The sequence below is a fragment of the Ambystoma mexicanum genome, chromosome 7q, assembly GCF_040938575.1.
Source record: "Ambystoma mexicanum isolate Mex_15411 chromosome 7q, UKY_AmexF1_1, whole genome shotgun sequence".
Classification (NCBI taxonomy): domain Eukaryota; kingdom Metazoa; phylum Chordata; class Amphibia; order Caudata; family Ambystomatidae; genus Ambystoma; species Ambystoma mexicanum.
Window position 1 is genome coordinate 1,043,085,270 of NC_090941.1, and position 26,655 is coordinate 1,043,111,924.

General features: G+C 43.7%; 1 protein-coding gene across 1 annotated transcript in view; it reads right to left on the minus strand.

Moving 5' to 3' along the window:
• Positions 1 to 26,655, minus strand: part of LOC138527953 (olfactory receptor 51E1-like) — a 180,479-nt gene that overhangs the window by 107,896 nt on the left and 45,928 nt on the right. The window lies entirely within an intron of this gene.

Consider the following 26,655-nt stretch of genomic DNA (forward strand, 5'->3'; position numbering starts at 1 on the left):
ATCCTTTGCTCCTGGGGGCTGAAACCAAATAACCTTTAACGTAAGACCGATTACTTTACCAACTACCCTCCTCTCAGTATACAGAGTGCATCTTTTTCCTTCGTGAAACGGTTTGTCCTGTTCCTTTTTCATGGTGGGTTGTATTTTGTAGTGTGCTAGAACTGTCTGTTGTAGTAATAGTAAAATAGAGATTGTTATACACCCTTGACTGGAGAGTCCCTTTTATCATTGAGTAATAATTGTATTTTCGCTGTGTTGCAACTAACCAACGATCCACGACCTTGTGGAGATAAGCCTGCCGTTCCGGCCACGTTACCAAAATTGGACAAGGAGGTTTATAATTGACTAGTGTTCCAACCTGTTTGGATCCCTTCTGGTGTACTTGAGGTGTGGGGCTGATTGATGGTTTAGAAACGATATTCATCCCTGGACCACTGGTGCCCCGGAAGTTGATTCGTCACAGGGCTTTTCCTTTCAGAGCCAGAGTCTGAATGGAGGATGACTCCAGTAGGGTAAGTGTGGAAAGGGAATGGTGGAAAATGGAGGCCCGATTGGAGACAGCAGGTTTGGTGGTCCTGACAGGGATCTCTGAAGAGAAGCAGAAGAACTTTTAGAACCCAGCTACAGCGGAACTGTAGGTTTAATTGCACAACTCGTAAGGCCAGGCGTATGGTTGTGAGGGGGGAGGGATGAGGGCGGGGTTAATAGTGCTCGGCTTGGGCAGACAACCAAAACAATTAAGCTAGGATCAGACGGTGGCAAAGTGTGGAAAGGTTTGGTGGCACAACTTTGAAAGTTAAGCTGGGCTCAAAAGGGGGCCATTCAAGATAGGGTTATGATGCGCAACCATGAAAGTTAAGCTGGTTGAAAGGGTGGCAAAGAGTGGCAGGCTTGATGTGAGCAACCCGCAACGTTAAGATGGGCATAAAGGGTGGCAGAGTGGCAGGCTTCCAGCGGTCAGCCGAGAAAGTTAAGCTGGGCTTAAAGGCAGGTAATGGAATGCAGGCTATTTGGAGGGGCTGGCCGGACACGTTCCTTATAATTATTTTCCTCTAAATGTGGTCATGGAATGCTTGCATGTGCACACTTTCCTTGATTGTGTATTGAACAGAAACTGGTTGTGCAACACAATGAAAGAGATGGGAATGCGAGCGTTTCGTCTACGAGGGGTAAAACAAATGCACAGCTGGAGTGCATGCGCTCGGTGCTCAGTACACTTGTTAACAGAAAGACTGAATGCTCAGGATCGCACATTTTAGTTCTGTGGGACGTGTTCGGAAGACCCCGGATCTTTTAATTTTTTTTATTCAGCGCTCCGCCGTGCATTGACAATTGTAACTGTCAGAGTACAACAACAAAAATAAATATATAATTATTCTCTCAGCCCCACTTTCAAGCAAACCCTCTCCTCCGGGCGTGGAGACAGAAAGGGCCAGACTACGAGGGGGAGGTTCAGGAGTTCAGCCATAACTACGCACTAGTGAACTCACTGGGAGGAGGAGGGATATGCACTCTTTCTTGCTTAGGCCTCTTATCAATGAAATTGAACATATCTGAGCATTGGCCCAATCAACTTTTATCTGGGTGTTTTAGGAGTTGTAAGAGATGGGAGTATATAGGACTGCCTAAAAAGCTGCCAGTACCGCGGAGAGAAAAGGAAGAGAAAAGGGACAATGGAATAAGAGAAGGAGCGAGAAAAACCTATACAGAGAGAGGCACACACGCTGGAAGCAACTATTTCCTTATGCGAGTGTTTCTATTCAAAAGTAACGTACTCAATTTTAGTGCAGAGAAATCCGCCAAAGGTGCATTAGGATCGGGTGCTGTATTGGCCTATCGTTGCAAGTTCCAGTCCTGGCAACACAATAGGGTTACATATAAAATAAAAAAGGGCTATATTTGTCCCCACAAATAAAGCCACCACATGAGAAAATGAATCGTCGTGTGGATTTCTCCTACTTCCAGGGGATCAGGGTCTGGGCTGGGAGCTCTGACTCTACAGGCGCTGTGTGCAGTGTGAGATTCTGCGAAAACTACCCTTTCTGGGTTTCAAGTCAATGGTTTGAGCCCAGCAGCAAGTGTTCACGTTTACTGATATTTTATTCACAATTAAATCCTTCTTTGGGTGTTCTTTCAAACAGTAAATGGGTGCCAGCATATAAACAGAGGAATTCTGTGTAATATTTCATGGCATTTGAATGACATTCTTCACCACAGAAGCAGGGGCAGGGACATAAAATGTCGTTTTGAGTGGTTTGAATGTTACTTTAAACTGGTGGGTGGCCAGAGGTGGGGTTGAGAGTCGAGGTGCTTTGCAGGAATAGACTTTTCCTTGGGAGGTAGGTGATGTCATCCGGGCAACAGCACTGTTTCCAGGCAGGTGGCGAGACCCGCCCACAGCTCAGTGGCGCAGCCGGTTTGCACGGGGGTGGTGGACAGTCGCCCCCATCCTTGCTCCCCCCCTGGTGCGTCCCCCAGCCTACCGCTAGCGCCCTATTATCTGCCCCCCGGCACCAAAAGCTGCCTCCCTCACTGCCATAGCTCTTGCTTAAGGACCACTGGGACACTGCACTCGGCCTACCCTTGAACATGGCTTACAGGCTGGTGTTGCGGAACACACCACCACTGCTTGGATTGCATCCTCAGAATATGAGAGTGATCAGGCTATAGAAATACCCATATTGCTTTGCAGACACACCCGATAGAAGGCACTTGAGCCTGGAATCATGGCACAGTAAGAAGAAGATGTTGTGTAGAAGGATACGCCTCACTTCTGAGAAAGCCCAGTGCAGGTTTCCATGCAAGGTGGTGCAGCAAGTTGAACTGATGTGCAAACCCCTCGGTCTGTTGTGCAATATGGATTATGGCTCCCATCTAACAGAAAGGGTTCACATTCACTAATACATTGTGCACGCTCTCAGTGCTGTGGGTTCAGAACTAGTTCAAGTGTCTGTTGGGTTTCTGGGGTACTGCTAACCGTGGAATGGAGACTTGCAACGGGCCAGTTCAGGACCCACTCTTGGCCCCGGACTAGTGGGCGGGGGTTGCAAGGCTCAGCAGTGTCCCAGTGGTAGAAGGTCTGTGTGTGCATGACCTAAAAACAGTCAATATACAACCGCCAGAATTACTGGCTTTGTCAATATTTGTTTGAGTAGTTCTGGTGAGGTTGGAGGGGCAGGGATTTATTTATTTATTTTAATTTTTGATAACGCACACGCCTGCAGGCCTCAGGGCAGATCAAAGAAAGTGTTACATTTGCGGCAGGAAATAGCCCTATGCAGCATATCATGTACAGGCCCGTGTGCTTGGAAGACCCTCAATGTAGCTTGAGCAGACCTAGCCTAGATCCATCAAGTGTGCCACTACCACACATGGATGCTTAACCTGCAATGTGCAGCAGGAGAAAAAACAGGGCAACACTGAAGAGTGATGGATGGAAAGCTTTGACGTATGACCACTGGCATTGCCCCATTCAACCCCCCAACCCAACGTTTTCCAGCCTACCCCAACATCAAAGAAGTGGGAAGAAACTTCTGGAAGTCAGACTCGGCCCCACCCCAAAGAGCCAGTCTAGCCTGAACTGCTAGGTCCCAATCCACAGGAAAATGTGTACAGCATAAACAATAGGAACTCCGCTGCCTGCTCGGCTAGATTCCTCCCCTGGATACTTGTAGATCCATTGCCGACTATTGCCACTTTCTCCCCTTGTGTTAGCTCCCAGCTCCCTCGATTCTCTGCTCCCTAACCGTATTCTTCCTCCAATGATTGTAAAGTACTCGGTTGCTTTCCAAAGCTAGATCTGCGCGCAATGCATACCCCAATAATAACAACAGATATTATTGTGCCCATAATATTCGACAAGTCATGCAACGACATTGGCATATAATTAAATCAGATGAACACTTAAATACCATTCTGGGTGATCGCATTAACATTACTTTTCGCAGATCCACTTCATTTAAGGATACACTAGTTCCTAGTTTTATGAGGCCGATTGACAATGCATTGACTAACGGAGGGTTAAACACCAAACCACGAGGCTTTCACAAATGTGCCAAGTGTAAAGCCTGCACTTATGCAGTTAATAAGACGTGTTACATGCATCCTACATACATCCTATCCTGGGTAACAATGTTCGGATCGCATCAAGAATTACTTGCGATACAGATTTTGTGGTTTATGTTTTGAATTGTCCCTGCAACATGTGGTATGTTGGCAGTACGAAAGGCAAATTGAAGCTGAGAATGCTTCAACATATTAGAGCCATAAGAAATGTTGATTCTAATTATCCAATGGCTCTGCATTTTCAGTCTCAACATGGAGGTAAATTGGAGGGTTTCTCCTTCTTTGGTATCCGGACAGTGCCTAAATCACCCAGAGGTGGTAACCGGGAGTTACTGTTGAGACAACTAGAAACCAAGTCCATTTTGGATCTTGAGACAAAAAAACCCAGGGGTCACAACCTTGATGAGGAGCTATACACGTTTTTAGGTACTGACTAGTATATTTTCTGAATTCTTTAACATATTTTTGAAATTTATGAAACCTTTAACGTTTTAGAGTGACCCTTTAGTGTTTAACATCTTTCTATCGTGGCCCACACAGTAAAATATACATATATTTTTTCCCTTTTCTCTGAGGCACTTTATTGGTTGTTTTTTCCAAACGTATGTGAAGCTTTTCTTGAATATGATTGTTTTTAACATGATTCTTAGGAGGGTGTTTTTTCTTAATATTGATTATCTTGAAGAATATGTTTTGATATAGCTTGGTTATTGGTCTCCCTATTGCTTGCTCTTTTTAACTCTTTCCCGTTCACCAGTCTCGCTTTCTTTTATTGATGATTCATTATTTTCAGTTTTTAGATGCAGTCTCGTTGAATCGGAGATTTCCCAGAGTTGGTATTTTCTTTCCTGGGTTTATCGTGCTCAGTAGGTTTTTTAAGGGAGTAGGTTGCCATTTAAGATTGGCAATTTTAAGGGTTCTTTGCACTTGCACTTTATTGGGGACAAACTTGTCGTCTACTCTCCAGTCGTCCATGTATGCATGTTTTCATGTTTTGTGACACAAGTGTATTTCTGGCAATATTTTAGAGACCATGTTATTTTACCATTTTGTGACATACATATATTTGGTATTTTTTATCCATTTGATGGTAAACTGTATGATGGCGTGATTTATATGGACTATACACTCATGAACATACTAGTGCATCCATGGACGTAGAGCACTAGGCATTATATTATTCATGTTGAGAGGACAATGTGTTCCTTTAACTCCTCCTTTGCTGCTAAAGCACTAAGCACTTTATACTGTCAAACACTGTATTATTGAGCTCGATATGTTTATTATTTCGTATACATATAGGAGTATTTAAACTCATATGACTATGCATATAGGTTTGTGCGAGACTTGTGGTGAACACTTGGAATGATCATATTTGTTCATGTATCAGCTAGTAAACTGTACGAATGATGGATGGTTGGGGGGACTGAGTTGAGGAGATGGCTATAATAGCGGGAGAAATTAGTGTGGATCTTGAATTTGGGATGTAGACTAATGGTGGATGCTTTATAACGGCATCTTCTTTAAAAAGACATAATATAATATAATATATGTTGTCACATCCCTTTAGGATTATCATGGCTCTGAAACACACATTTTCATTTTGAATGTGATGTTTTCTTTTTTTGAACTTCCATTTGACATAATTTGTTCTACTTCCGCCACTCACCCGCATGTTTTGCCATTTTCTTCTCAGTCCATGCAACTACAACATCTGCGCACTTGCTGTCATATATTGAATCATACAACATTGCTTTAATGCTTTTATGATCGTGGTGTGTTTTTACTTATAAAATACACTGCATGTCGTTATGCATTGCTGTTCTCTTACCGTTATAAGATTGCCGCCATTTGTTCACCACATTGTATTCCCTTGTGAATGGGGACATTCTATGCACTAGTATCATAGAGGTTTTAAAGCATTGATAAGGAGTCCTTCTTCCATGTAATTCCCTACCTACGTGAACAAGCGGTCAGTGTATCGCGAAACGTGTCGTTTTGTTATCCAGGCTTTTCCTTCTGCTGCACCTTTTATAAATAAAGAAAAATTCGTGCTGCCTGGACTAGTTGTCATGCCTTTTCCCTGCTGGGACTGGATTCCACGCTTCAGCTGCTCTTGGGAGTGCAACCCGTTGGATTTTGCCTTGTTTCCGGGCATTATTTTAGTTTTGAAAAAATTATATCCATCTCAGGTGAACCACCAGAAGCTGTGCAGAAATTAGACTCATGAAGGAATTAAAATGATTTTGGGTTAGTACAGCCCTACATACAATACACATTGGGCCTCATTACTAGTTAGCCGGTCCGGGTTGAACAGTGCAGGTAAAACCATACCAGCACCGTTTTCCGGACCAGCGAGTTATGTGGCCGTGTGGGGTTACCCCCGCCACGTCTGACCTGGCGTGCATAACGCCACTAGCTGCACACGGACGTGTTATCACCGGCACCATTACAGCATGGTACCGGTGTTTCCACTGCCCCCATCCACGGGAATGGGGAGTAATGGAATGCTGGCTCCGGAATTACCAGACCACGGGGACTGTGATGCCCCGGTGATTCCGGCAAGTCCGGAGCCGGTAAATCACCACGAGTCCGGTGGCAGCCTGCGGGCTACCGGCACGGCTACCGCCAGACTCGTAATGAGGCCCATTGTTTTTGATTCAGATGGGTATACATGGAGAAACCATAATATGGATTAAGTCTTTTCTTAGCAACAGGAAGAACATTTTGTTGGGTGATGCGGAGAGAGAAAATGACACATCTATGAGAAAATTCACGACTGGATAGCAACAAACTGTCTTTGCCTTAACGGTCCAAAGACTGAGCTACTTATCTCAGCCCAGGCAAGAGTTAAACTGGGAGCTCAGTCGCAGAGTTCTCTATTGACAACCATCATATCGATCTAGTAAAAAAGCTGAAAAAAATGTGAGTCTTCTTTGAAGCTTTCTTAGGGGCTGATAGGTAAATAATGTGGTGAAAAAGTCTCAATATCACCTCAGGTTGCTGCGGCTGGTCAAGCCATAAAGCTCTACCAAAGATTGTACAGCATTGGTAAGAGCAGCCATAATGCCAAGGCTTGATTACTGCAGCGTTCTGTTGAGTGGTGCTAGTAAAGGTTGCATTCAAAAATGGCAGATTTTACAGAATGTTGGTGTCTACATTATTAAGGGTGAATCCGGGAAGGAACACATCTCCACACATAGAAGGGACCTCCATTGGTTGGGGGTGGCAGCAAGAGTATGTTTTAAGATCAACACACCGATGCATAAATGCCTCTACTGACTGGCCCCATCGTATTTACGTGAGAATTTTTCACAGCAACAGTCCACCTGGATAACTATGTCTAACACCACCATGCATTGAACATGTCCTCGAAGTAAGTGTGCGAAAGGAGCTTGGCGTTCTTTTCCAGTGTATGCAGCCTTGGCCTGGAACAAGCTACCAGAGGACTTGCATAGGGAGGAGAAGTTGTCGACCTGCCGTAAGCATCTAAAAACCTGCTGCTTCGCTTTTTAGGATGTTTGTGTGTTTGTTTTCTATGCGCCCTGATGCCTGTGGACTCTGGTGTGAAATAAATAAACACACAAAAAAATAAATGGGTAATGCTTCCAACAGGTAAAGACAGCAGGGCGTCTTAAAGTAAGGATGTACACTCACTCATATACTATTCCATACCTACCTGTCCGAAAGAACCAGGTGTTTATGCTGCAGAATGTCTATTACCCATAATTTGGTCAAAAAGGCAGATCAAGCTACTAACCTATGTCAATGCTATGATCTTAAGAGGCCAGACAAGTGATGATCTTGAATACTCAAGTGTGTCTTACCAAATTACTGGATAACAAATTACCTCTTAGATAATGGATGCAGACCAACAACAGCGATGGGCAGGTAGGTATTAATACTTTACTCCAAATGGTGGATTGACAATAGACTGGAAAATGTCCACAGTTCCTATTACTTGGGATAATGGTATGGAAGTGGCATACATCCATGTAGTTAGCGCAACCACCCTCCCTACTCAGGTTCCCTGTGGAGTCCCTCAAGGCTCCTATGCATCTCCTACACTTTACAACATCTATACTGGCCCCTCTTTGACCTCATCGACTCCCTAGGTGTATTGTACACTAACTTGGCCGATGATACCAAAATACTCATCCCTTTGTCTGGCAAGTATGCACTGGACTCCGGCCACATCAACAGAATGTACGACACCATTCAAACTTGGATGGCCAATCACCAACTCTGTGTGAATGAAGACAAGATGGTGGTCCTGATTGTAGGCCCCCTCTCACGCTTAGCCAAACCTGACCCTTCCTACTGCTCCTTCACCATTGAATCCTGCACCATCACAATCTCCTCTTCAGTCAAAACGCTAGACATTTACCTGGAAATCAGCCTCAACACGACCCTCCATTTCAATGCTATTGCACCTTTAGCGGGTCTCACTCCACCAAACATCATAATGCAACCAAACACTTCCTTTCCCCACAAGATCGGCTCACAGTAACCAGGCCAGTAATTGGCTCCCGGCTTGACTACTCCAACTCCCTCTAAACTGGCACGACGGAACGCAACATTATTCAGATTATTGCCATCCGAGAATCTATCAGTCAGCGATTATGATAATTGTGTTACTTGTTCATCACCTAAAATCAACAACAATGGCTCCTTGCTCAATGTATGCATAAACTTGAAATTAAAGTCTCCGGCAAGCTACGATAACATCATAGGTTCCAACCTGTCCACTAGGAGTAACTTGGAAGATCTGGCCTCCAGCTCGGAATCCTCAGGCGACAAAAGCTACTGTGAATGCGCCATCCTATTAACATCTAAGATCAACTCCTTTGCTGCTGATGTATCCTGCTCTTCTCTAAATCAACACTTTTATCCAAAGTAAATGCCTTATTCATACTCTGCACCACACATGAATGAACAACCATTACGGCGAAAGTGGTGGACATGGTTTTGGACTGCAATTCAGATGTAAACATGCTACCAATGGTAGATGTCGAAAAGGGGAAGGTGAGGGCAATCCAGGTGAATGACCTGAGGAATGATCTATCTAATGCACATGGTTACATGTACTACGGGTGGTATTATCCATATACAAGTTTGTAAACTGGTGCGGCTGAAACCCTTGCCCCCTCACCCTCAAAAGACCTATTAAGCATAGCCGCTGGTTCTGAGGAAGAGGCGCTGGAAGCCCTATGCAAGGACATTTCACTGATGAATATTCCACCAGCTAGATGTAAAGAAGCGCAAAGTAAATGTCAGACAGTTCATAAAACTAACAATCACCACAAGGGAGTGGTATTCTTAGAGAAGACCACTGGACCACCGAGCGCACAATCCTAAAGCACGTTCCCCTAATTCTCATTTAATTACATTTTCCAAATAACAGGGGGACAGGTTGGTGCGACAAGTGTCGCTGAGAGGGCCCTTAGACGAAGGGATGAGTCCTAGTAAAAAGAGCTTGCAGGACACAGAGCATGCTTCATTAAATGGTGTGCCTGAGCCTTCTACTTCCGCTGCCAATGCCTTCCTGCATGTTGGTCGTTGTAAAGGTATTGCAGCCCTACATCACAGAGTATTGGAACATGCTGCCCCCCTGGTCTTTACATTCTTTGACACGTGGAGAACACACAGTGAGAGATTGTAACATGGTGAATGTGCTTGATGACATGCCTTTTCTCGTCAATCCTTCAATGTTGGGGGGTCACTTTCTAAGTGAGGGTAACCTAGGCAGTGAATGCATCCCAGAATTAATGTTGGGTAATTTGGTGAACATAGAAGAGCTGTCCCCCAAGGATGGACAGTCCATTCCTTAACTGCTCATTCTTATTAGTCATGTGAACAAATATCCCCTGTCTGGCTACGATTAGTAGTAAGCATCTACTGTATATCGAACTTCCCAAATGGGGTAGCATCACAAATTGGGTGTTGATAGAAGTAGACTCTCCATCCGTGGCCTCCTTGCTATGTGCAGGGATACGGTTTAAACTGAGATTCAAGCTTACAGTTTGTTGCAAGCAGCCTGAAGGGGCAGCCAAGGTTAACAAGTTTGTGAATAGAATATTCAACCCCCTGGTGATGTGCCGAAATGGTTATGCCACCCTGTATGTGGCAAGGCACTGCTTGTACGACAAGCCTGGCAGTGATGTGAGACTGCATAATGGGTACCTAAAACCTGCAATTTGGGTAGATTCTCAAGTCAGCAGGTCCGAGACAAATTAACCTCCAGTGTTTAAAGCCGGAATACGAGGTGGCATAAACACTACTTGCATAGCAAGGAATATATGTCCCTGCTAACCAATTACGACATGTTCTTGCTGCAAGCAACGTGTCGTGACTCGCCAGTACATTACGATGGTTACCATCTGTATCAAGCAATGACAGGTAAAGGACCATGTGGTAGAGCATATTGAGGTTTGATTATTTGGGTCAGTCACAGATTGGTATCTCGCAGCATTGTCTACACTTCTAACAGCACCGTATTGGCGGTGGAGCTGAAATTAGATGAGAATACGGAGAAAATGTAACATGCTTATAATGAACGTATGCATCCCTGCAGATATTACTAGTTTTGAAGCTGCATACGACCACCTGGAGGAGATGTAAGCAGAATGGGTTGGCATACCGCCCACTGCATGGATGATGAAGTGTCCTTCCTACAAGAATATGTATGAGAAAAGTGTCATGCTGCAGAAAAAAGGTAACAGCAAAGCCAGGCAGTGGCTCAAATGTTTGAAGGACTGGGACCTTATATTACTTAATGGAAGAACTAAGGGTGATTGTCCGGGTCAATTTACATGGGGTATGGATAGTAAGGAAGCCACATTAGATTTTTCTTGCAACAACGCATGTCTGGAGAATGTGGTCGAATTGAAGGTACTTTCGAAAACCTTCAGTGATCACGCAATTCTAGCAATGACCAGGATAGGGCCTTGCCAAAAGCATTAAACCTCAGGCTGTAGTGGTCTTGACATGAACCATGCGGGTAATTGCATTCGCTGGACCGCTAGCCACATTCTAAAAGCCACCTCTCTTCTCTCTCAGTTTGATGTTGGAGATATGTACTGTTTGGCAGCATTAAGTGTGAATGAACTAGAGGAGTGGCTAAAAAACCTACCCACTAAAACGGACTCTTGTAAAGAAAGATATTTGGTGGTCGGAGATAATACACACACTAACACGTTAGATATTGCTATACTGGATGCCAATGCCCTGTGGCCTGGCCACGTCTAGTGACTTCGAATGATACTGAATTGACCATACTGAAACTAAAGAGCTCTAGGGCGTAAATAAATAAAATGGCATCAATCAAATATAGGCTGTTATTTCACTATTTGATGTGACTGGGAAAATCTTTGCGTCTTTTGTCTTGAAGGCCCCACAGGCATGGGTGGAAGAAAACAATGTTCTCCAGCCTACCCAGACTGGGTTTGACCTGAGTGTGCGAAGGGTCTTGGGCAGGTTGATTCAGGCAGCAGTAACTAAAGGAAGGCCTGCTTTATACATTATCGTTGTAGTGCTGCGTTGTGTCAACCGTGACACGTTGTGGCGTAACATGGAGGGCTTGGGATGCCCACTGTGGCTTATGTGCATTTTAAAGGTTTGCACTCACACTGGGGGGCGAGTGAAGATCGACGATACTGGCGTTTTGTCTGCCTAGGAGCCGATCAACAGGGGAGTCAAGCAAGGATGTGTGCTGGCTCCCCTGTTGTTCAACATCTACCTGCCACCACCGTTTACTACTGCAAATGGATGTAGCCCTCAAATTGGTGGAGTTACTGTGTCGTGCATGTTATTTGCGGGTGGCTTAGTGCTGCTCAACCACACCTATAGTGGCGCAAGGGGTATGTTTGAGGAGCTTACATCGTTTGCGGTAGATAATGACATGTTGATCAGCATTGGCCAAAACTAAGGTAATGTTGGCAGCATCTAGGGAGGTGAACCGCCCAGTTTGTTACGATAAGCCTGGGTATTCTGGAGTACGTAGAGAAGTATGTTTATCTTGGTCTTGAAATGAGTGCTCGTACGGATTATGCGTATATTAAAAATGGCGAAAAAGAGGAAGGCCCACCAGTTAACATATATGATTGACAAATTCGCAAGACAAACTGCTTGATATTAACTGGAGGACATCATCACTTTATATAAACAGAGCTCTTGCCCTATGGTGTTGTATGTCCTTGAGGCAATAACCATGTATGATTTGAATTGGCTCAACATACTTGATGGCCACTTTTGTAAAAAAAGATTCTAAAATTGGCTCCGTCAGTCTTGGTAGAGTATCTCAGACTAGAATTGGGTTGGTTATCTGAAAGGCCAGCTTCTGGCTAGAAGAGGTGAATTGTATTTGAAATCCAAGTCTAGCCCAAAGTGCCTGCTTCTATTTATGGCTGGAAGAGTTAGTCTGACTGAGCCGGAAGACGTAGGTTGTAAGTTTGATGTTCATTTATTTATTGTTAGCTTGAGTTGGGGCAATGCCAATGTATTCAGAAGTATCCCCAGGAAGGGGGTGATGGAAATAGGGCAGTAGTTGGCTGGGCAGGTAGGGTCTGATGAAGGTTTTTTTTTTAAGAAAGGGCAACTTGTGAGTGCTTGAAGGAGAAGGGGAAAGATCCCATGGCAAATGAGTGGTTGCAGAGATCAGCGAGTGATGGGGTAAGAGAGCCAATGTTGTCCTTGATGGTTCTGGATGAGCAAGGGGAGACCTGTTTGGAAGAGACCTTCATAGAGCGGACAACTCTGGTGACTTCTTCAGGTGTGACAAGGGAGAAGGAGGCGGGTGAGGGGCAAAGGGAGGAAACAGGGCGTGGGATGGGTTGGGAGGGTGAGCAACAAGGCTGATCGGGATGTCCTGTGTTTTGGAGGCAAAGTGAGTAGCCAGTGCATTGCAGAGACCCTGGGATGGTAGAAGGGAGTAGGAGACTGCAGTAATGTTGGCTAGTTACCGGCATGTTCTGAATGAAAAGTTATTTCCACACCTGGGGTGGTGCCAAGATTTTAATCGAGGAACACATTATGAAACTCTGAAGGCTCTATTTAAGAGGAAGGTTGAGCAGTGTGACTGGGTTAACAATTATCAATATCTAACAAACCTACGGACGTATAAATAGGATTCAAATGTCACACATCCATACCTAAAAACACAAACTTGCTTACTTCAGAGCTCTAGCCCTGAGGTGAGAAATCTAATGCTGAGACTGCAAACTCACCAATTACATCTGCTGGTCTTCCACTAGAAAAAAGGGTATGTCATATTTGCAAAAGACCACAAATGATAGAGACCGCGAGACACGTCTTTACAGAATGCATATATCTAGGGGCTACTTAAATGCGTGTATGATACCATTAAAATCTGCAGGATTCTGGCCCCATTGCCTGAACTCTGACTCAGAGAACCTGCACATAGCATTGCATCAGTTGTGGCGTATTATTGGCAAGCTGCTTTTCTAAAACTTGGTATCCATTTATGCATTCTAATATTGTATTAACTCTTAGTACACTATAGTGTATACTTTAGTGTTTGTAATGAAAGTATTTTATATCTTTCTTATTTGGCATTGGAAATGAGTTACATATGTATTAATTTATCCAATTGAGTAGTTATGTGTGTATTTGTGAGATAATATTGCATATGTATTGTTGATGTTTTGTAAAGGTTCTTTTAGAACTAAAACAAATGAATAATAAAACATTAAACTGAACTTTTATTCAGCTACAGAGCCATTGTATTGTCTTCCTTTCAGGCAGGAAAATGGAATATGGGTTTACATTGATATAAATCATATATATTTATGTAAAAGGTTTGTTATGGAATAATCATTTCTACAAGTATAAAGTGGGGTCAAGTAATGCTTCTGGAAAAAAATTGGCTTAACTTTGCACTCGTCTGTAAAGTCCAGAGATGCACATGGGTTATTCATCTAGCTGAAATTCGGAATGTATAAACTGAATGAAATATGGATGACTCTCAATGGTGTTTTTGTATCTGGTCATTTTTTTTAGTTTGGTAAATTATTGCATACTTATTTTTAAATGTACTCACTTATTTTGAGTATTCGGTTGTGCTGTTTACGTGGATCACCGTCAACCTGTCCTAAAATAAAACATTAATTTAAAATGTGTAATGGCAGCAGAATGGCTTCAAAAGGCCACAAAAGATGTCACTTGCAGACAAAGGCAACACACTTGCAGTTAGTACACCACACACCGCCGGTACAATTTCCAGTGGGCTTGGTTATGAAACTAAAAGGACACCTCTTTATCTCTAACCAGCTTTCAAGTATAACACCACACCAAAAGAAAAAGTTCTTCGGCAGTGCTCCACAAGAAAATTAGGCTGCAAAGGGGATAGATGGTGAGCATGCAAAAGTCCCTGCTTAAGCTATAAAAAAACCCATCGACCTATAACATACAAAAGTGCCAATGTACAACAGTCTGGCAACACATTCTAGAGTCATGGAGTTGTTATGATCCAGTAAAACATGGCTGGATAGCAGAAATAGGTGTACGAGTACGTGTGGTATTCCAAACACCAAAAAATGACTATGTATTTGAAAACGTGGTTAAATCCTGGTCTTGTAGATCCCACCGGACAGAGAGTCCCCTTCTCTAGGGGTTCAACAAGAACAGAACACAGGCTTCATGACTTGGGGTTTCACAGAATATACTCAGAATAGCTCTAGCACAGATCACCAGTGGAGGCGAACAGCAGCCGCAAACCCCCATTAAAAACTTCAGCCTCCCACACTCATGCTGGGATTACAGGCACGCCACCACCACCAAATCCTGGTCTTTAAGAATTTGGAATAGTCGTGGGATAGTTTTAGAGATTGCAAACCGCCTTCAGCCTTTGGCAACAAGAACTGTGTAGGTGTACTACATTCAGGGGTGTTAGAGGTGAGTAATTATTGGCAAAACACTTTGGGAGTTTCATGGATGGCTCAAAAGCTTAAAACCAAGCATCGGGAACGTCAAAGATTTTGAAGGATTCGAAAGAGCACCATGGAAAAATTGGTGATAACCAACCAAACCTAAGGCCCGATAACAAGACATTGATTAAATTTATATTACAAAGATATGGGGAAAACACAACAAGCTAAACAGAATATTTTTAAAACGGTTTCAGAATTTATTTGGTTCTTACAACAAGCGAAGGTGTAAGCAGTCTATTACTCAATGGGTTGACGATGAATCGAAGGTTGGGGTATGGTTTACTCTCCCAGTTCTCCCTCGCTTGAAAGATAGAACCATGAATTTTCTGGTCTCTGGAGTACTACAGGACTATTGGTTAACTTGCACCCTTTCTTCCCTTCAGGAGTCCCTCTCCGCTCCTCCTCTGAACCATCCCAGCTCCTCTGCTACACCATCACGCTACTTTTAAGCCCCTGGGTGTTTCTCCTTTGTACAGAGTGCCTTTGCTTCCCCCTCCCAGCTATGTTCGTCGAGTAAAATTCCCATACTTTCATACGTACATAAACCGTCCCCATGGTATCTGGATCGCCTTGCTAGGTCTGCTAAGTTTCCTGTTTGCCCATGGAAAAGAGACCTGTTTGGTAGTCCCCAAAGTATCATGTAGCCTCGCGTGTCCTTTAGATCCATCAGGAGCGGACACCATAAATCAAGTAACTTTTGATAAGACAAAAAGTCTCTGCTACAGGTGATTTCTTCACCACAACCATAGTCTCTCTACATAATCAAAGGACAAAGGATTCTCCTCCAGAAAGATGAGTTTCTTTGTGCCTTTCCTCGGCATCGCACACAGTCTTGGGCTTGCAAGGTTTGGCATGCTGGACTCGGTTAGTTTTCCTACTTTGGCCACAAGGTAATGAACATCCTAGTAAAGAAAGCCTTTACGCTGAAGTATCAGAGTCGGCTGTTTCTCAGCGATGAGGCAGACCAGGAGCTTTACTTTGGACCTGGGTAGGTGCTTTTGGGGATGAATGGCCGATGGTTCCTTATCCTGTCACCACCTGCCACCTTGCTACCCTCGTCACTGATCCGACACTCGCTCATTTCTGGAAATGTGATTTTCAACATGGGTGCTGGTACTTGAGCTAATTGTTGCACAATCATCTTACCAATATGCCACCTACTCAATCCTCCACCCAGACACTGCAGACAAGGTCTCTGCAGGTGTAACTGTTGCTGGCCCTTTGTCTCCAGTTAGCCCACAATCTCCATTTCCCCCTCCTCCAGCGTCTCCTTTCTTCTTCCAACTGTCCTTACGTCTAGAATGACAGGCTTTGCTCTTCTTTATCATCCTCCACTCTACCCTCTTGACAATAACAACCTTCCTCAAGCCCTTTCATCTTTTCCCATTCTGCTTTATGTTTTCTTTCAACCTCTCCAGTCTGATGTTTTTTCTTTCCGACCACTCTTGTCCTTTCTCCTGCTGACCGATGGTCTTCTGGTCCAACCACTTCTGTCTTCTCTTCTCCTTTCTGATGTTCTTCTCCTACAGCCTTCTCTCCGTGCAGGGTCTCTTCACCACCACCTCCCCTTTTACCTCCTCCTTACAACTCCTGCTCCTCCCCATTCTCTTCCTCCTCCTCCTCCAACTTCAACTCTCTGCTCCACTTCCACATCCTTCTCATGTGTCATCCTTGTCCTCCTCCCAAACCTTTAGTTCTCTCTGTGCACCAACTCCATCCCCCGCAACTTTACTTCTCTCTGCACCGCTATGTTTCCGCTTCCACTCGCTCTAAACAACCACTCTCACTAAAGAGCTCTATTATGGCCTTCCAGTTTCACCCCCTGGGCCAGACGTGCGCCTATAACCTGCATGATTGGGAGTAAGTATGCTTTGGGATTAGTTGTAGGCTAAGTATTCAGCTGAACATAATTTGTGTCCACTTGCTCCTGCTATAGATCACCTGCCGTCTTGGAATTGGCAACTGTGCACATGTCTTTTATTAATGTAGTCAAATTGATTTACAATAACACATTTACAGATGGCAGAGGCATTCCCATGAAGGGTACCCGTACTATAGCACAAAGATGAGAACAAGTGTTGAGCCAGTTTATGATGGTGTAAAAATTGGAACATTATTATTACTGTATTTAGTGAGGGCGGACAGGACTTCGAGAAGCAATGGAGCATTTGACAGAGGCATGCACCAATACAGATACATAACGGAATGCTTTATAGAGGTTTACGAAATACAGATGCATAACAGAGAACTTTCAGATGTAACAGCAGAGCAGATGGGGGTAGGATGCAGAGGGGCACAGAGGAGGGGCACAGCTTTATATGGTGGCGGGGGGGGTGAGCGGCATCTAGAGTGTCAGGTGGCGTGAGGGGCGATGTAATGGCCTAGGTGTTGAGGAGGAGAGACTCCTTGAAAAGGTGGTTCTCAAGTTCTTTTCTGAGTTGCAGGAGCATGGGCCGGGTCTGATGCAGACAGGGAGGATGTTTCGTAGTCTTAAGGTGTAGGCAGAGAAGGCTTGTTTTGTGGTCCTTTCCTTTTTGCAGCGGCGGAATTCAGTCTGCACGTGTCCTGGCTTCTGTTGGTGCAATGTCCGCCGGAGGTGCAGAGTTTCTCCACAAGAAAGCTGGGTGGCTTCCTTATAGATGATACAGCAAGACTTGAAGGTGATTTGTGCATGCAGTGGGAGCCAGTGGAGGTCGATGAGAGCTGGGATGAAGTGGTCGTAGCTGCATAGACCCCTTATTAGGTTTACGGCCACATGTAGGCCACTTAAAGGGCACAAAGGAGGACTACGGGAGGTCTTAGAGGAGTGCAGTGCTGCTATCCAGGTGGGATAATGTCAGTGCTTGAAAGGTAGATCTAAAACTGTCCAAAGGGAGTAAGGGCTGCTTTACTTTTTGCAGGAGGGAGAGCTGAAATCAAGCTGTCTGAGATTTCTTAGTTATGCGTGTCTTCATGGAGAGGCGTTTGTCGATATGTTCCCAAAGGACTTGGTGCAGGAGTTGAGCTTGGGTGTGAAGCCCTCAGAGTTCATGGTTAATAGCAAGGTCTGCATGTCTGGGTGTTCGGTGTTGTTGGTGAGGAGTAGGAATTTGGTCTTGGAGGGGTTGAGCTTCAAGTATGCACTGGACATCTAAGACTGGATCAACAAGAGGCAGGTTGAGCCTATGGATGTCCTTAATGGAGTCGATCTTGAGGTATAGCTGTTTGTGGTCGGTGTATTGGTGAATGTGGATGTTGTGTGTGGCTAGGAGAGCTCCCAGTGGCATCATGTATAGATTGACAGATCACTGGAGAGAGGATGAAACCCTGCAGGACTCCACAGGTGACAGGTAGCATTGGCGATCTACAGGAGCCCATCTGAACTGCTTGAGGTTGGCGAGGTAGGACTTGAATCAGCGTAGGACAAGGTTGGTTATCCCCATGCACCAATGTAGGTCATCCATAAGTGACTGGTGGTCTACTGTGTCAAAAACAGCCAAGAGGTCGAGTAGAAACCGGAGGCAGGGTTGGCCGCTGTCAAGGATTTTGAGGGCGTTGACGACCTGTATGGTTGCAGTCTCTGTGCTGCATCTGGGTCTGAATCCAGATTGGTACATTTGAAGGAGATGGTTGGTGTCGATATGTTTGTGCAGCGGTGTGGCTACCACTTTCTCGATGATACCTAGAAATGGAAGATGGGTGATGGAACACAAGAGGGCACAAACATCTTCATTCCTCTTTTAAAGAAATGCCTTTGTTATACCATCTCATCGCTTTACAAGAGGTATGGCTCACCAAAGCTCCGATATGGGACAGCTATGAAATAGCCTTGATCCCTGCAGTATTGACTGCAGGCAGACCGGCATCAGGATTGCTGGTGGCTGTTAACATTAAATTAGGGTTTTCAGTCACTGCCTGGGCATCTGTAGGCGCTCACATACAGCTTGTAAAAATCCGTAATAAAGTCCTAGTCTTTGCTGTAGTAAATATTTACCGTAATCCGCTCAGCATGCCTGATGGACCCTTTTTTGCAGGACTACATGACATGCTTGATCTAATCTCACTTGATAAATCAATTATGTATACCATCATACTTGGTGATTTGAACCTCAACTGTTGGAAGATGGGTGCCAAAACTCAAGGTGCTCGCAAATGGGAGTTGATTATGTCCGAACGCAACTATCACATGGTGAATGGCTCAGTACATAATGATGTCCCTTCGCATTACACTTGGCATAGAGGGCAATAAAATAGTATCATAGATTATATCTATGTCGACACCAGGCTTTTCCAACAAATAGACCACCTTGAGATTATTGACCATCCTAAAAGTGATCATTGCCTCCTGTCCTTACAGTGCACGTTCCAATATACAATGCCATCTAGAGATTCTTATTATTGTGGCAACGTGGGAGTAAACAACTCACGCACACGTCTCAAGTGGACTGCAAACTCCCTGAACCAGTATGAACATCTCATAATGAACAGGGCCCTCCATTGTAATAGCATCGAATACATAGATTTGCTACGTTCATTTGCTCAGACTATAAATATACCGAAATCCGACTCGATCAAACATTCACATACCTTTGATCTGGTGGTTTCCAAAAGAAGGACAGAATTTAGGATGCTTAAAAGGAATATTTTACTCTCAATTAGTGCGGACAAGTGGCAGGCATTAAAATCTGCAAAATGCCAATATAAGAACTGGCTCAGTGGGCGCAAGTCCTTGTTATTCCAACGAGATAGTGAAGCCATGAGTAGGGCTAGGAGTAATAAAAATTCGGCTGGCATGTGGTCGCTGCTGAATAGTCATTCATACCATCACCAAGCAGATGCTCAACTGAATGGGGTCTCTGAACATATGTGGATCAAGCATTTTTCAACACTATATGCTGACCCTTGTTATAACCACACTAAATATTTGCCAGTGTCAACATCTATTTGGAATTTAAAAGTCTCGGTTGAGCAAATTTTTGATTTAATCAAAAAATGGAGTTCTTCAAGAGCAGGACCAGACGGGTTGTCAAACCATATGTTTAAAAATCATCCAGACAATTGGTCCAAGATCTTATTCACAATCTTTAGTGACATATTACGCACCCGTTTGATTCCTACATCATGGAAGTCCTCAAACATAATTCCAATCTTTAAAAAAGGCGACCGATCACTACCTGCAAACTATCGACCGATTGCGTTACTAGATGCCCCAGGGAAAATCTTTACTAAATTGGTACTAGCTGAATTCAATACTTTTACAGGAAATAATAAATTCAGGGATTCCAACCAAACTGGCTTCATGGCAGGAATGGGAACCAACATCAATCTCATGACCTTGAATGCAATCAAAGCTCAGTGCCAAGAGACAAAGCAACAGTTGTTCTTGGCTTTTATTGATCTAAATGCAGCCTTTGACTCTGTGAGTCGTCCTTTATTATTAAGAAAACTCTTAAGAGACGATTGCCCAGCGACCCTGTACGATATTATACATTCTTTGCACCATGACACGTCCATACGAATACGCATTACACTAGATGGTCTTTTAACAGACAATATATCGACCTATCGTGGTCTAAAACAGGGCTGCTCTTTAGCCTCAGCGGTGTTCAATTATTACATCCACGATGTTAAATTTGCCTTTTCAAAGGTTATCTCCGATTCTCCCAGACTGTTGACCCAGGATGTTCAATCGCTTATGTACGCAGACGATCTAGTGCTTATCTCTAGAACTCAGGTGGGGCTACAACGGCTTTTAGATACGTTCTATCAGTACGTACGTACGTACGTACGTACAATCTAATGAACTAGCTGTCAACACGTCTAAAACTCAGATCATTCAATATTCGCCCAGGCGCTCAGGCCCAGTCTCATTTGTGTGGTCTATAGGCTGCACCCCACTCGGCGTAATTCCAAGTTATTGCTACCTAGGCATGATCTTTGAGGGTCAGTTGAAACCCCATGGGCAGCTGGAGAGGATTGAGTCCAAGCTACTTTCATCCATTTCACAAGCCCGTGTCATCATGTATAAATATGGCAAATTTTCCATCCTCCCAGCATGGCATTATTGGACCAAGAAAGTCATTCCTATGCTATTATATGGCTTGGAGACTCTTCCCGCAGATACTGCATTCAAGTTCGAGCAGTGGGAAGCAAAATATTGGCGCACAATTCTTTATTTACCGCAATGCATCCCTACCTCATGGATGAGATATGAGCTTGGCCTAACCTCTCTAGAAGCCCATTACAACTGGCGTTTATGTTCACTTTTTGGGAAATGCCTGCGGTCGACCACCGCAAATGTTTTGCTTAAAACACTTTCTTGTTACATCTTCTCAGCAAAGAAATCTAGTTATATCAAAGACTGGCTAAATCGTGTGTATTTGATAATGGCTAAAGCAGAAGTTACAATTGATCTGTTGTTGTTGAATCCTGATAAAGCCAAATCTAAAATTCATCAAATAGATTGGATCAACACATGTGAATTATGCATAATGTATCGAGACAATGACATTGCACGCTGCCCACCAAAAAAACTTAGAACATTACCACCGTATCTAATACGTTCACCAGCCCTAAAATATAGATCAGGAATAATGCGTTTTCGTTTTAATTTATGGGCAACTTTGGAAGTAAGGGCAAAACGTAGATTGGCAAGCCCAGAACAAAATGTTTGCAGATTCTGTCAAGAATCGCCTAGAAGTGAAACATTAGTTCATCTATTAACAGAATGTGCCCCACTTACCTCCAAAAGACAAATAGCCTTTGCAAGACATTGTCAATATCTCGTAAACATCACACAGGTCGAATGCTGGTCGGTCCTGTTGGGGTCAAATAACATAGCAATCCAGATAGCAGCTGTTAATTTTCTCACCAGTCTCAAATTAGATATTTACAGAAGGGAGCATTTAATTAATTGTTGTATGTGAATTTTCTTCTATTTCTTCCTTTGTTTTATTCATGTAATAATTAATGTAAATAATGCAAATAAGTTTTTATTTATTGTGACATGTTTGATTTTTAATGTATGTTAAACTATGTTAATTGCTGTTTTTTTATTTGTCTTTTTGAAAGGTTGATTAAATTCAACCAAATCAATAAAAAAAATAAAAAAAAAATTGTAGAGATCCAGAGTGGGTTTCTTTAGTAGAGGGAGGACTTGTCCTGTTTTTAGGGTCGATGGGAAGGTGCCTTGAACTAGGGAGCTGTTGATCTCCAGGTAGGGAAGGAAATCTTTTGCCGGGAGGGTCTTGAAAATGGATGCTGGGAGGATGTCGTCTGTATACAATGTGACTTTGAGGGCTGCCAGAATTTCTACCAGGTCCTCTGTTGAGAGGATGGACGTGAGGTGGGTCTGTGGATGCAGAGCTGGCATCTATATGCTGGTGAATCGTGCCTATTTTGTCGATGAAGGTGTTGATGGCGATGGATATATTTTGATATATTTTGATGCAGTGTGGTATGGCAGGGTTGGGTAGTGGGTTGATGCAGTGCTGGACCACTTTAAAGAGGGCTCTGCTTTTGTTGATGGCTTCCGCTATGGTATTCGGATATTATGAGGCCTTGACTGCGTTGATTAGTTGTGGTGGGTTGCTCAGAGTTCCTTGAGAAGTGCAAGGTCAGATGCGGTCTTGGGGCGGTGCCAGGTTTTCTCTCGTTTCCCGATTACTCTTTTACTGAGGTTGAGTTCTTGAGTGTACAGGGTTCTGACAGTATCGGTTTGCAGGTGTGTTATATCAGAGGCAGGTGTCGGTTAATGGAGGATGCGAGGGTGGCGTTTAAGTGCTTCCAGTAGAGAGTTGCAGTTTGGTTGGGGGTGTTCGGTCCATGTAAGGTGTAGGTTGGTGAGGTCTTCAGTGAGGGCTTCCACTAGGAAGTTCTGAAGGTTTAGCTGCTGGGTTTCTGCTGAGAGTGCTGGACTGGGGTGGTGTGCAGGATGTTGGAAGGCAAGGCTAGGTGGGTGATCAATACACTGAGCACACCTTCTTCTGTAGTTTAGTTTTAGCCATACGGATTTGTTTGGCACTTTAGGTTAGTGTTATGTTAAGTACAGGTGCGGGGGAGAGGTACTCGGCCTTGGTATCTAGGCCGGAGGGGAGAGAAAAGAAAAAATGCTTTCCTATTTAGGAAAGCTTCGTCCCCTGCACACTATCTGCGAGGCCAAGACCTAATGGTTGCTTAAGAATTAGGTGGAAAGAAACCTATTAAGAGGTCCCTAAACAATGGAGGCACACTAAACAGGTTACCACCCTTGGTTAATTGAAATAGAAGACATTTTTTAGGCATTTTCAAACATATTTGTTCTGGGATATAGACCTTCCCCAATAAATTCTATTTGACAACTTATAGATCAATTCAAAACAATACAATTTATTATTCATACAAAATAATGGGAGTTGGCCCAATGCGTTTCGAGTTCAAAAAAGACTCATCAGGGGCATCTTTTCATTTTCAATTACATTTCTATAAAGAAAAGAAACATTTTAAATTTAAACAATATAAATGAATGTCTGTACATATATATAGTGCCAAAAGACAATTTTCAAAACAACTTGAGTGTGAACAACATCTCAAAATCACAAAGTAACGCTCAATTCCTCAAGTTTAAGGGTTTAAATGTAGAGTATATATTTTACATCAAGAATCTAGTGACCTGTGGAGCTTCTTTCGAACTCAGTAACATATACAAACAAACTAGTCAGGTCACTAGATTCTTGATGTAAAATATATACTCTACATTTAAACCCTTAAACTCAAGGAATTGAGCGTTACTTTGTGATTTTGAGATGTTGTTCACACTCAGTTGTTTTGAAAATTGTCTTTTGGCACTATATATATGTACAGACATTCATTTATATTGTTTAAATTTAAAATGTTTCTTTTCTTTATAGAAATGTAATTGAAAATGAAAAGATGCCCCTGATGAAGAGCCTTTTTTTAACTCGAAGCGCGTTGGGCCAACTCCCATTATTTTGTATGAATAATAAATTGTATTGATCTATAAGTTGTCAAATAGAATTTATTGGGGAAGATCTATATCCCAGAACAAATATGTTTGAAAATGCCTAAAAAATGTCTTCTATTTCAATTAACCAAGGGTGGTAACCTGTTTAGTGTGCTTCCATTGTTTAGGAACCTCTTAATAGGTTTCTTTCCACCTAATTCTTAAGCAACCATTAGGCCTTGGCCTCGCAGATAATGTGCAGGGGACGAAGCTTTCCTAAATAGGAAAGCATTTTTACTTTAGGCAAGGCTAGGTGGTCAGACCAGGCAAATGGGAAAGGAGAGCTGTAGTGGAGGGAAGACAGTGCAGTGATGATTAGGTCAAGGATTTTACCTTTCTCGTGTGTTGGATTTTCAGTGTGCTGTGTGAGGCTGAGGGTGTTGAGAAGACAGAAAAGAGCTAACTCCATCAGTTTGGTGGCCTTGTTGCCTGGGAGGTAAAGTGGCCTAGGAAGACATTTGCTTGCGCTAGGTACATGGTGGTGACTAGGTCAGTGAAGTCTCTAATGATGGCGGTGTTTGGTTTGGGTGGTTTGTAGATGAGATGGAAGGTGAATGTCCATTGGGGAGAGCTTTAAGTCGCAGGAGACGACTATGAATGAGCCAATGTTGTCAATGTCAAGTCTGGTGCAGGGCCATGCGTTCTTGTGTATGACTAAGTCCTCCACCGGTCTTGTTCAGCCGGTCTCTGTGTTGAATGCTTTAGACATCGGGGACAAGGTAGTCTAAGATGAGGATCTAACTTTTTGAACATATCCGCTACCCAACTGCTTAAAAAAATAAAAGACAAAAATGAAGTTTTGCAGTCAAGTATCACAAATCTCTTGGCAAACGAAAGAATACTGGTTCCGACGTCACGCTGATGTAGGTTGTATGTACATCAGAGTCTGTAAGTGACATATTCGGTCTTCTTTCAACATCTTGTAAAACCCGACCAGAAATGTCAATGTCCTCTTTAAGGTCAATTACCAACCCGACATCAAAGAGACAGATGTAGCAGGTTTGGATCGATTCGATTGCAGGGCAAGACCGTATAACTTTGGTGGGCATTGCACATGTTTGTTCCATGCTTCGTAAATCACATTGTTCAGGCTTCCTTCGCATTATGTTGGCAGCAATTGCCTGAAACTCAAGTTAACGTCCAGTTCTCATAGGAACAGTACGTGTGTGTAATGAAGCATGTGAATTGGTCTCACAGCAACCTCCCACACTCTCGCCAGTTATGCTGGTACTATTAGCCGTTACTACCGCTACTAGAGGTGCTGCTTGGAGACCCACAACTCGTGCAAGCCCCACCAATACCCAGCTTTCTCGAGTCATTGGGTGGTTTAGGTCGAATACAGAGTAGCACCGGCGGCCAGCCTGGTCTCAGCAGCGCGTCACATGGTAACTCCCTTAACTTCTGAGACAGCAATGTAGACCCTGAAAACGCGACTCTGGACTTCAGGATCTCCGTGCCACAACAACAGTAACATGCCTCCTGACTTCATGTGCCTGAGAGATGCAGGGTTCAGAGACTGAGCGAGCCACAACAAGCCTCCAGCTAGAAGGTTTTAGAGTAAAGGACCTCACTACGCTCTGACACAGATTGTCAAGCTGCACTCGAGAACACGATATAGGAACGAGAAACGAAAGACCAGACACTTACGACAATCCGTTGATAAAACAGGAGCACTCTACCAAATCGCATGATGCAAAGACGGTAAATGCATATGATGTATTCAACAAAATATAGGGTAAAACATTGCCATATTAAATATATAGATAGTAAAGATGGAAAGATAGATGGATTGTTCAGATGGATGGAAGTTTACAATGGCTAGATCACACTAATCAATAGATACCACGGGTTGATAGCAGGGAAAGATAGATCTGTTGAATTGATAAATAGACGAACAGATGGATGAACATATAGATGAAGCTCCTGGGCTGTGGCCAATACGATGTGGCACTTTATTTCAAGAGTGCTTGGCATTCTTGTTCAGGCTTCTTAAAAATAAGAAAACAAAAACAAAAACAAAAAAACACAGGGGGTTCCACAAGTGTAACACTTTGAGCAGTGACACTAAATAAGAAAGTATAGGAATAACAAATAAGTTGTCTTTCTGGAAATCTATACAATAATTGCTGGACTCATTAAAGGTTTATTTCAGGCACACTTCAGGGGGCGAGTAACTAATTTTCAGGCCGATTCATGGAATAAATGTGCGCCGAAAAAGGGAGGTGTGAAAATTGCAGCGCATGCGTGCCAAAGCCGCGCACATCGATTCATGGAATTCATCACAAGTGTAAATCCTGGGATGTGCGGTAAAATCATGGGTGGCGCACGCGGGCGCACACGTCATTAAACCCGGTGCTCTACATGCACAGGGAAAGCACACATAGCGCAGCGCACACAAAAAAAGTGGGCGTAACACGGGGCGTAACACGCAGAATGGGAAACACCACGTGAACATGTGGGTGTTACGGGGCAAGTACAGGAGGTAAATGCTTGCAACGCCCACACGCGCGCCAACGACACATTCAAGGAATCGAACAAGGGAAAGGTGTGCGCCAAAAAAGACGTGCTAATCCGGAAACACGTACGCCAGCAGGAAGCAGGCGTAAGCGGCCCCGCGCAGCATAAATGTGTGCACACAACAACAAACAAGCTCAGACGCTACGA